Source organism: Notolepis coatsorum (genome assembly GCF_963971535.1).
Source record: "Notolepis coatsorum genome assembly, chromosome: 10".
Taxonomy (NCBI): Eukaryota; Metazoa; Chordata; class Actinopteri; order Aulopiformes; family Paralepididae; genus Notolepis; species Notolepis coatsorum.
This window is the reverse complement of record NC_140174.1, coordinates 93,344,810-93,357,129: the sequence shown is the minus strand read 5'-3', so window position 1 is coordinate 93,357,129 and position 12,320 is coordinate 93,344,810.

Genomic DNA, 12,320 nt, shown 5'->3' with positions numbered 1-12,320 from the left:
ACAGGGCTGTTTATGGCTTACTGGTCTCTCATGCAACTGGAGTGACACATACAGTACTGTACCACACACACACAGTATCTTTCAGTTTCCACTGCATTATATCCTGGACTGTCTCACTCTCGCCATACATTATTGAGCAGTAGAAACAATACATACAGTAGAATATGGGACAGTGACAGGGCACAAAATGTTAATTAACCCTTTCACTACCACAGAAGGTTAACCTTTCACTACCACACTACAGATGGTTAACCTTCTGTAGTGTGGTAGTGAAAGGGTTAACCTTCTGTAGTGTGGCAGTGAAAGGGTTAACCCTTTGTCGCGTGGCAGTGAATTTAACCTTCTGTATTGTTGCAGTGAAAGGGTTAACCATTTGGTAGTGTGGTAGTGAAAGGGTTAATACAATAAGGCTTTATATTAAATGCACCATTAAATGTATATAGAGTGATGCTACAGTACTGCAAGTCTTCCCGGGTTCGACGAGCAGCTGCCCCGTTGCAATTTATATTCCCTACAGCAGTATATATATACAGTATGTTCCCTCCAGGTCACCGTGATATATGGTGATGATATGTGGTACGTCTGTAGGCAGCAGCTCCATATAGTCACAGTAGATAGCGGCTACATCTCTCCATTAGATACAGCTCCCGCACTGTCACTTCCAGTCACCCGAGAGGAGCTGTCGGCGGCAGGCAGCAGCAGCAGCATGTGGGGTTGAAAGGAAACCCACTGGAGCTCCAGCGTCGGCCTTCAAGCTGACGAGCTAGAGCAGGGGTTCTCATCGAGGGGTCCGGGGACCCTCAGGCGTCCTCGAGGAGGTTCCAGCGGGGGTCACCTCGGAAGGAGTTGGAAATAAGTTTCAATTCACTATTTGATTCTGTCAAGACCAAGGACTGGGGACCCAAGATGCAGGCGGACACTGTAGTAATATAATATAATAATAATAATGCAGGACCTGTCGCAGAGGTCTTTAATTGGCATGCAACGACACTCAATGTTAGCGGCACACACACGCATGCATTGTCTGTAGGATAGTCCTCTGCGCTTAACCCATCCCGTCGTCCTTCCCCCCAAGGGCAGCCGGGAGCAGACGAGGGCTGCGGTGTGAGCCACGCCCGGGGACCATCCAAGTGCTCCTGCCCATCTTCGTCACGGACACGACAGTGTTAGCGATCTGTTGTCTTTGCATGTTTTTCCATTGGGTTTCTCTTATCGGGGGGGGGGGGGACCCTTGCGAGCACGCGGGAGAACATGCAAACTCCACACAGAAAGGCCCGGGAGATACCCCACCTGGGTAACTGGCATCATGGAAACCTGGTCCCCAAGCGGGAATCGAACCCTGGACCTTCTTGCTGTGAGGCGACAGTGTTAACCACTACACCACCGTGCCGCCTACGGCCTAATATAGAAGATATGTTTATAAAAAAAATGGGGGAAGGTTGGAGGTGGTGAGACTGTATCAGAGAAGGCAGGCAGGCAGTGGTGATCCTGAGACAAAAGAAAGACAAAAATGAGCAAAGGACAAAAACACAGGAAAACTGACGAAAAAAATCTATAGAGTAATATTTTCGAAAGAGCGGCCTGAAACGTCACTACCAAGTAGCTGAGTTAACGATCTGACGAAGAGTGACTGAAGAACCAGGGTAGATGTACTGCAGGGCTGATGAGAAGATGGCTGACAGGTGTGGTTGTTGAGCAGGTGAGATGAATGAGCGGATTGCCAGGAAGCTGCCCATATATGGTCTGCAGGAAGCTGCTCCCCTCAGCTAACACACAGACAGGGACAGACAGGAGAAAAACAGGGGTAGGGGAGACACAGGAGCCGCTGGATCGTGACAGATTCACTAGAAGTATGACCAGCGAGAGAACAAGAGTGACTACTCTACTCATAGGTTGTTATCTCCCTACCTACTGTACAGTGTACTTTCTAAATTGATAAGGTATATTTTCCTTCGTGGATAGTAGTATACATTTCCGACTTCATATTTTTGGGAAGGGCACTTGGGGCAAAAGGGCAGGGGCTCAAGCCCTCCTTCTGCCCTATATGTGCACGCCACTGGTGTAGCCGGTTATGGACCTGTGAACTAAGTCATATGTAACAAATATCTAAGACAAAATCTAATCAAATGTGGGTCCATGGCCTAATGTGTATCAGTGTGGGGGTCCTTGACACGGAAAAGGTTGAAGACCACTGAGCTAGAAGAATCTTTAGATTGAGCTCAAGTGTGAATTATATTTCTATTCAGCTATATATTATATATTATAACTTCTGTTCAGCTGCAGCCACATGTCTTCTCATTCTGAAATAAAATCACAACCATTTATAGATCAGATGCTTCACGATCATTCGATTCATTCTGGTGAAAGACACTTTTTTTCTTAGAAACCTTTCAAAATTGATTTGTTTTCTAAAGTGAAAGGTCAGTCCCTTGTGCATCTTTCCAGAGGTTGTCTGAGAGTTCAATTCCCTGTCAGGCTATATCTTGCATGCACTTAAAAAAAAAGAAAACAAAAAAAACATAGCGTCTCCAACTCAATAGAACAGAAATATGATTCATTGACAGGTGTTTCAAGGCATTCGATTTGGTATTTCAAAATACTGGATTTGGCGGTGTTCCAAAACACCACATGGGGTTGAGTGTTTCAGCGTGTCGTGTGCAACACATTCTGTCTTTCACAACGGCACGCCGTCCTGTTTCCATCGCGTTCCAGTGGTCCTTCACGCATGTGCAGTTCTTCACATGTAGTACAACTGATCTCCCGCTAGAACCGGCATAAGCGCTTGTAGGCTGAAGAGCGATGCTTTACCTCAACATTAAGAGGAAAACCATGCCCAGTCTTCTTCATACTATTGCCAGAATTGGCCGTCTCGAGGTGAATACTCAGTAGCTGTGAAACATTGCACTATGATTGTGATAGATTTTTGGCCCCCCCGACACTTTTGGCCAGTGTCAGTGAAAACAAAGCCTCAGACAGGCTTGTAATAACCAGCGTTCTGAGTTGCATCTCTTCGGTTGGTGACATATCAGCTGGCAACACTATAGACACGACAGCGGCTTACAGTATAGAGCTGTCATAATAATAATAATAATAATAATAATAATAATGAATTGAATTTGTATTGCACTTTTTGTTCACTAGGATCCCAAAGTGCTAATGATATGTTGGGGCCTTGAGCCACGCTCAGTTCATACCACTGAGTCTGACTTTACGCAATACTCAACAGTCACATCATCAGCAGGAATCACATTGACCAATGCCTTGTTAACATTCTTATTGATAAAAAGTACTATTTCTACAGTACATTTATTTCCTGTCTCTCAGAGTGCAAAGTTTAAATACTTCCTCAGCAATATCCTAATTTCTTTTATTTTTTTTTCTTTCTCAAACAGATGTCTGCATCTCTTAAACATAACACAAGAACTCAGGGGATCTACATTCCTGAATGTGTATCCAACAAGAGTAGAGTAGCATAGGGTTGTGGCCAATTGTAGCCTACTGTACATCTGGACATAGTGTACGGCTCAGGAGACTGACGCACAACGACAAAAAGGCTCGATGCAAATAGCAACATTCGTCTCCGTTCTCAAGTTTTCAGAGCACTGCGGACAAAAACCATGTTGTACATTTTAGACTCCTGCGAAAAGAGGCAGACTTTTAGTAATGCAGGAGTATTGGATCACCACCAGGTCAACTGCATAAAAGGCTGCTATGGAAAGACAACAGTAAACTGCGCTTTTATTGAGCAAGTTTACAATCTGCATGATCCCTCCAGGCTTAGAGCCCCTAGCAAGGTAAATCCATGATTGGCTCTTAATTATGTAATTTGGGATCTAATGTGCATATAGTAAACACCTCAAAAGTATGAGAACATAGCAATGTTCCAATTTAGAATAAGTCTCTCTCCCGTTCCCCGTTACTGGGTTGCAGTTAGGCGGCTAAGTAAGGAATTTAATGACATAATTAAAATCCACGTCATCCCATGCACCAATCATATACGTAGGGGAAAGATGATTGATGTGGGCTCTCTCTCCACGCTGAGAAATGTCCACAAAACGTCCAATTGTCTCCCCCACGGGGAAAACAATCCTCTACACTTTTCTTCGCCTTTTTTTTTAAGAAGTAGCTACACTGAGAATTCAAATTAGCCTGACAGGGCTTGTAAGCTACTGATAAGCTAACTAGAAGGACTGGGGTTACCACAGCTGCCACGGTGTTGAATATCAATGCCGTGAATATCTATGCCGTGAATATCTATGCCGTGAATATCTATGCCACAGATAATTTCCCTATGCACTTAAATAAATTGTAAAATTGTGCATTTATCCAAATTTCTGTTCCTCACATTCACCCACACAGCAACAGCGGAGGCGACCATGCTCCTAATGGCATTGGGAGCCATTAGGGGTTAAGTGTCTTGCTCAAGGACACTTCGACACACTGAGCGGGAATCGAACCGGGAACCGTCCGACTACCAGACGGCCACTCTACGTCCTGAGCCACTGTCGACCCTCTCAGAAACGCAGGTGTTCCTCTGAGGCACGCTCCTCCTAAGCCCCCCAATACTCGCAGCAAGCACGCACACACACCAAGCACAGCTACTTACATTACATTTACATTTAGTCATTTAGCTGACACTTTTATCCAAAGCATTCAATGTTCATCAAACAGTGCTGGAGTGCATAGTAATAAAGACATAATTAACATTGTAGGTAGTAATATAGACAAGGAAGATTGTGTGGAGTGTGTAGTGGAAGAGTGCATTGTAGTAGAAGACAGTAAGTACTTGATTGTTTTAATATTATATATAGTCTGGTAAGAAACAAGAAAAGAAAAACTCACCATAGCTTTTTAAAGATCCATTCAAGCAGGGCCGGACTGGGGAAATAATTCATACCGGGAGATATAGCGCGAAATGTAGCCCCAGTCAGGCCACTTTTTAAGCGGGGGGTCTGGGGGTCCCCCACCAGGACATTTTTTGTTACAAAGACTTAATTTCCTGCATTCTGATGAATTTTAGTGCATGTGAATCACAAACTAATGAGCCAACAATTGCTTAGTACAATGTACTGTTATGGACCTCAAATAAAACTGTTGGGGCACTGGCAATGCTACTCTCTCCACCTTCAAAAAGAAAAAAGCAAGAGCACAACATATTTTTCTATTTACTATTATAATACAGTTAACCACTCTCTCCTGTAAGGGCCTTTCTTTTTCTTTGTTTTATCCCTCTCTCCTCTACCCTTTCTCTTTCTTCCACTGTCCATTCTCGAAGACACTCTGATGTCACGAGACGGCCGCCATCTTGGTATAGGGGTACCATACGGATTTCTACCATCAAATCCATGCATTGAGCTCCGTTTTTATTTCTCTTTCTTCCACTATCCATCTTGACATCAACGTTAATTGACTTTCGCTCTACTGTATCTCTCCCGAGTCCCTCACTACCTGGCTCATTGCCTGGCTGTTATTCTGCATCTGAGTGCCGTCTGCCATTCCATTCGCCGCCTCCGCTGTCAATCAGTTGTATCGCCTGGTCCCGCCTCCACCAATCACAAGCGGCAGCACGGCTCCATTGTGTGTGTGTGATCCGCTGGCCCGTGGGAGAGAGAGTCAGATAGTTCTCCAACTCTGTGGCAGACAGTGAAATCCTGGTTGTTCCCCACCCATCTAGGTTATCTAACTATCGCGCCGCGCCGCCGCCACAACTAGAAACAATCGCCTGGCAAAATAAAATAAAAAAATAATAATAATAATTTTTTTTTTTTTTTTTTTTTATATATAATTTTTTTTTTTTTTTTAATCTGTGCAGGCCAGGCCACCGGGAAAACTCCCGGTGCTCCCGATGGCCAGTCCGGGCCTGCATTCAAGTCCATCTGTAGTTAAAACGCTCACTTCCTTGTTCTTCTTGTGTCCCACTTTTATTTAACCTGTTGAGTTTATGTGTTATATATAGTGCTGTCAGGCGATTTAAAAAATTTATCTAATTAATTACAGGATTTGTAATTAATTAATCTAATTAATCGCATTTTAATCGCATAACCATTTTATGCCTGATATTCTATATTCTATAATCATATTTCAAATTGTATGTGTCCGGATGGCAGAATTCAGTACTGTATCTACAAAACCTTCTGTTTAATCATCTTCCATCTATTAATTTGCTTAGATTTTTCAGGTCTGGTCAATTTGAGCATAGTGTTATTCACAGTCAAAGATAAAAAGAAATGTATTGATATTCTCATTTGGTTCATTACAATTTACTCAAAATAAAATTTTCATTTAATCAATCACTGCGCAGATTGATTGATTGAATGAAAATGTTATCAACAGATTGCAGAATGGGTACAATACAGTACGGCTCAATACACACAATTGTTAAGGGGATGCAGACCAGAGAAAGACTTTCATCTTGTTTACATCAGGGTCCCCCATTTTCAATTCATAATGAATTGTAAGTAAGGGTGCAACTTGCACCGTGCAATCCATTCTTTGACACTGGGAATACATTCCCTGAGATTCATAGATGTCCCTAGAATCAGATACCAAGAACATGCAAATGGACCATATTAAAAAAAAATCTGTAAATGTGTATTCTACATTCTTATGGAATTAATGAGATAAAAAAAATAAGTATATAAACAAAAGATTTATTTTTTATTTTTTTATTATTTTGTTAATTTTCATAACGCGATAATTTGCTGTGTAATTAATTAATCTAATTAACGCGCTAAACTGACAGCCCTAGTTATATATGATTGCATGTAACTGCTTAACTGTTCCACAAGAGGGCGCTATAGGCGCAAGGAGACATAGCTATTGTAACTGACGTCAGGTAAGAGGGTATATAAGGGATTGTTCCCTCCCCCTCACTCTCTTCCCCATCTTCCTCATCTACCTCTCACAGAGAGAGAAGGTCTCATGGCGCATACAATGTGAAATAAACCACGCCGATTAAAGGCTAAAGAAGGACCTTGTCGTCATGAACCCATTATTGTTGCTCCCCAGGTGACTCTGTCAACAGGTTATGGGCCCAGATCACGGAAGAGCGAAATAATAAGGGTAGCTAGTTTAGCTGAAAGTATAGGTGTGACCGGTGTACTCTGACGGCGTTGTGTATTAAGGACGACAGACATGGATGACTGTTGATGGTCTTTATTTTCCTCCTGTTAATTACAATGCAACACAATGCACCAGCATTAGGAATCTGCCACCTGCACTTCACGTGATCCCTCGGAGTTCCGGGAGGGACTCTCTCATAAGAATGACACATTTTAATACATATAATTACATTGGAAAAATATACACAATTGAATACAAAACGGACACATGGGAGCTACTGTACACACATACCTGTTAATTACAATGCAACACAATGCACCAGCATTAGGAATCTGCCACCTGCACTTCACGTGAGCTACAATTGGAAAAAGACGTGCCTCCATTAACTCCATGTTACCAGCGCACGTGTGTGCAAATCTCCTTACATGCTAGGCTACTAAGTGCATTTATACAGTTCCCTAACCCAGTCAAACCTCCCACGAATCTACACAGGTACATATTAACAACAGTAGTGAAGTCACAAAGGTCTATGTTCTGGTTCTGATGAGATCAGAACCGGCTTGATCCTACTCTGCGTTGTGAAATTATGTCTCCTAAAAACCCTTGTACTTTCAAAAGACCAACTGGTCTTGTTCGACAGCAGCTAAGCAGCAGGAGAAATGAAGGAGAGGTTGTAACAGCATCTGTTTTAATTCAAAGTTAAGAGTGTAATTACAATGGTTTTGGTTCAATTACAATAAAGAACACTATACTATTCAAGGTACCGGAGCACTATGCCGCTCGTCCTTCTAAGAAAGCAGATTAAAGAATGATAGTTGTTCCGTTGTTGATGTTCTTTGTTGACAAACAAAGAATAGTCGTTTCTCCCTCCAAAAACTCTTTTCCGTTGGTTCTCCTCTGCCCGCGCCGTCCTCTGTGTGAAGGTGGGTGTTGTCCTGTGTCGGTTGCGTTTCAGAGTCCCTCTACCGTCCCAACACCCCCTCTTATCCCTGAGCCAGACACCCTGGGCGTGACGTCACCAAGTGACCTCCCGCATAGGATTTCCAGCCAATCGCGAGCCTTCACAGAGTATTTGAAAAAGGAGGAGGGCCCTTAAGCAGACCAATTTACTTATGCCTTCTCTTAAGTCAGAGAGTTGAATTGCCTAGACTAACCTTGATATCTGTTAGTATTTATGCTTCAAGATATATCCAATTGATTTGAGATTGATTTTCTAAATACAAACATATTACTTTTAACTAATAGAATCTTTATATGAGATGAGAATCACCGTCTGTTACCATCAAGCCTAGTTTCAAACCTAAGTAAAACTAGTCTTACTATGCTGGGTGTTGTGAAGGGCCAGATTAAACCGAATATATATATTTATTTATATATATATATTTAATTGTATTTGTATATTCTCTAATATTCCCTGATATCCCTTGTATATTCCTTGTACAATATGCATTGAATATCCATTCTAGCCTACTGAACATCCCATAATAGTCTCCATTCTACTATTGGTCGAGACCTTGGTGCCAGGCTGCCATACCCCTCAGACCCAGTTCAAACGTACCGCTCCACATGTACGAACAAGTCCTAGTTCCGCGTAGGAATCTGACTACCGCACCACTAATGAGACTATTTGTTCATAGTGCGTATATATACTGCGCTACTAAAGTAGGACTTTCTTTTCAGTCCAGTTTCTTACCCTCCAATAGAGTCACAGACGTAAAGCCTCCCCGCGACGCCACGTGTGGGAGTAAGGCCAAGTTCGCCTACCATCGGTATTGAGACATCGTGTATATTAATATTGGAATAGTCATATTTGGCACTATATCGTCGAGTTGGACGTAGTCTATTAAGCTAATAATAGTCTGTTAATATATAGTGCTTCGTGCGGTGAGAATACTACCGTAGTCAGTACCCCATCGTTTCGGGCAGAGAACTGGCTGCTTACCCAGGGTGGTTGACCCCACGTGAAGCTGCACCCGAGGAGCCCCAGAGCCGACGAGTGGACCTGTATACCGGATTATTCTACCGACGACAGCCCGCCTTCCCAGGCACGGATTATGCTTTGTATACATTGATTATTCCATGGATAAAGACCCCCGACACTGCCGTGTGTTGGAACCCCCCCCCCTGGAGAGGACGCAAGGTGAGGAGACGCTCTGCAAGACGAGGTCGCTTCACGTCTCTCCTCCGTGGACCGGATGACGCCGGCCCACAAAGAGTCCACCTGCTTTCATCTGTGGTCCAAGGATCGCCGGCGCATTGAACGGCACTACAGTGGGTTCACCTGGGATACCCTTGGCCGGATGAGGCAGCCGGATTCTACCCCCCCCCCTTCCTACTCCTGTCGGCTTACAAGCGACCGGATTAACCCCCTCTAGTGTATCCAGTATATAATCATTAAAGTATCATTGCTGTTATTCCTTAAACTATTCCAGGTCGTATATGTACCACCTGCGCCTTCAGAGATTGGACATTCTCTATTGATATACCGACGAATACTCTTGCCATAAAAGTGCATACTAATTCCATTCATAAATGTGATTGATTTGATTAAGTGCTTGCTCTACACACCATCGCTGTGTAGAAATAAAGACCTATTTCTAATTCGTACATTTGTGTTGGATCCGTTTCATCTACGTGACAGTGTTCATCATAATATATTTATGCCGTGTACTGGGTGGCCGAATATTAAGTACAAAGGTAGTGGTAGTAAGTATCATATCTACTAATACAGTCAGGGAATTGTACCCCTCAGTTACAATTGGTCCTTCGAGCCGGAGGGTAATTAGTGTAATATTAATATAGTGTTATTAATATTGAAATGGCCTATGATGAACACTCCACGAAACGATCCTCCTAACCAACGCCCGCAGCGCGAACGACGGCTCCCTCAGTACTTAGAGGCTTACGCTGTCAGTCAACAACCTAGTCTTCTACTAACAGTAAACGCGGTAAAACTAGAAAGTAAAAGTATGTCTAACCCCAACGCCCAGACTACCCCGACCATAGAGGCCCCTACGGGCTCTAATGTAACTGACCAAGTTCACGGTGGGGACCAGTGGGAACCAGACATGACTTCACACCCCGCCAGTACTGAAGAAGTAGTCCCCGATGAGTCCCGGGAGGAATACAACGCTACCGAGAGAGAACTCGGCACGGAAGAAGACGGGGAGAGCACCGTGGAGATAGAGCTCCAAGGCTCCGCAAGGAGTACCCCGAGGGAAGGCTCCCCTATACAACCGCCTTCTCCCAGCGAGGCAGAGAGGACCCTACAGCAGGCCTTCCTCATCAGCCTGAACGCCGCTGCTGAACGCGACCGACTGCAGATCCAGCAGCGAAGCGAACACGAGCAGATACGTCTAGAAATAAGACGCATTCAGATGGAAGAGAATGTGGCCCGAGAACGAGCCGGTGCTCAACGGGACGCAGCGTGCGACAGACAGCAGTCGCAACTAATAGAACAGCTGATCAGACGGACAACACCCTCTCCCTCCACCAGAGGCTCCAGGAACTCGTCTAGACACACCTCCAGGGCGGCATCCCCTAGCCGAGTAAACAACCCTGAACTTGACCAACAGACGAGGTCTATACCCCCCACAGACCACCTCCCCCCACCGGTCCAAGCGAGACCTAGCAACCGGGAAGGAGCAGCATATCCTGTGGAGAGGCTAAACCAGAGACTACAAGCACTGGATGACCTAACTGAAGACGAAGAGGAAGAGGAGGAGAACCACGCCCGAAGACAGCACAGTACTCTACCGGACCAGGAGGTCCGGTACAGCCCAGGCTATACTCCCGCGGAGCTGCGCTACAGACCCCCGACTCTATACACGGGTGAGCACGACGCACGACCCGCACCGAGGAACAGCACCTGGACAAGCGGGCCATGGTACACTGCCGGTACCAGCCCATACCAAGGAGCGGGAGGAGACTCGCCTAGGAGGCCTCTCCCCCAACGCTCGCCGATGTATCCACAGTCAGCGTCATACATTGGCACGCCTATGGTACCCGACTTCACCCAAGAGAACCGGGCCCAGTATACAGAACTCCGCATGTGTCTGGAGACCATGTTGGTGGATGTATTGGATGAACGCCACAAATACGCCATCCTACTGAAGCACTTAAAGGTGCCCCGCGCACATAATATAGCGCTCGCCTACGCGACTTCCACCACCCCATACACAGCAGCGCTGGTAGCATTGGACCAGAGGTATGGGCGCATATGGGATTACGTGATCCAGGAGATCCGACACATCGACCGCTTACCCCCAGCAATAGACAATCGAGCACTGGACGACCTGTCCATCAGAGTGCAGTCCCTGGTAGGGATGTTGGGAGCGCAAAGAGAGAAGGGGAGGCATGAACTTTACGCCAACTCAAATGTGGAAAGGATTCTGGAGAAGCTGCCGCCCGCTCGTCAGGAGCGTTTTAGGCGACAGAGGGACCACCGAGACCCGAATGGCCCCGAACCGAACCTCCTCGATCTAGCAGACTTCCTGGCGAGAGAAGTCAGCAGCCTACGGCTAGATACATTCGGACGGAGCACCCCTGGCTCCAGAGAAGGAACCAGACGACTAAATGATGGAAGAAGATCGGTGACTGTGATGCACCAATCGGAGTCAGTACCGAGCAGCAGGAGCCACAGTACCCCCTCCAGAACGGAGAAGTGGAAGATAGTGTGCCCCTACTGTGAGAAAGAACACTGGCTAGCGCAATGTGACTCCTTCCCCAAGCTGAACGCGGAGGAAGCAAGTCAATGGATAAAGTCCAACAAGCGCTGCTTTCGCTGTGCGCGCTCACACATGGCAGCCGAATGCCGCTTAAAGAAAAGGTGCACCAAGTGCGATGGAGCCCATCTGGACATACTTCACGACAGTAACAGACGGCGCCCTTCACCCGCACCATCCAGCCGCAAAGCGAGCGTCATGTACATCGATCCCGCCAGCAGCAGTGGAGCCCGAGTACTCCTAAAAGTAGTGCGTGTGACACTAAGCTACCAGAATAAAGTCCTGGACACTTACGCCGTCCTCGATGACGGGTCAGAGAAGACCCTTCTGCTCGCCTCCGCTGCGGCCCAGCTAGGGCTGCGGGGAAGCGAAACCCAAATGACAATTCGGACAATAAGACGAGATTTGAAGACGATAAAGGGCGAGAATGTCTCATTCTCTATCGCAGCAAGCGGCCAGCCTGAGCGACGGTACCAGATTGCAGACGCTTTCACCAGCCAAGAAATAGGACTGTCGCGGTACACATACCCCGTC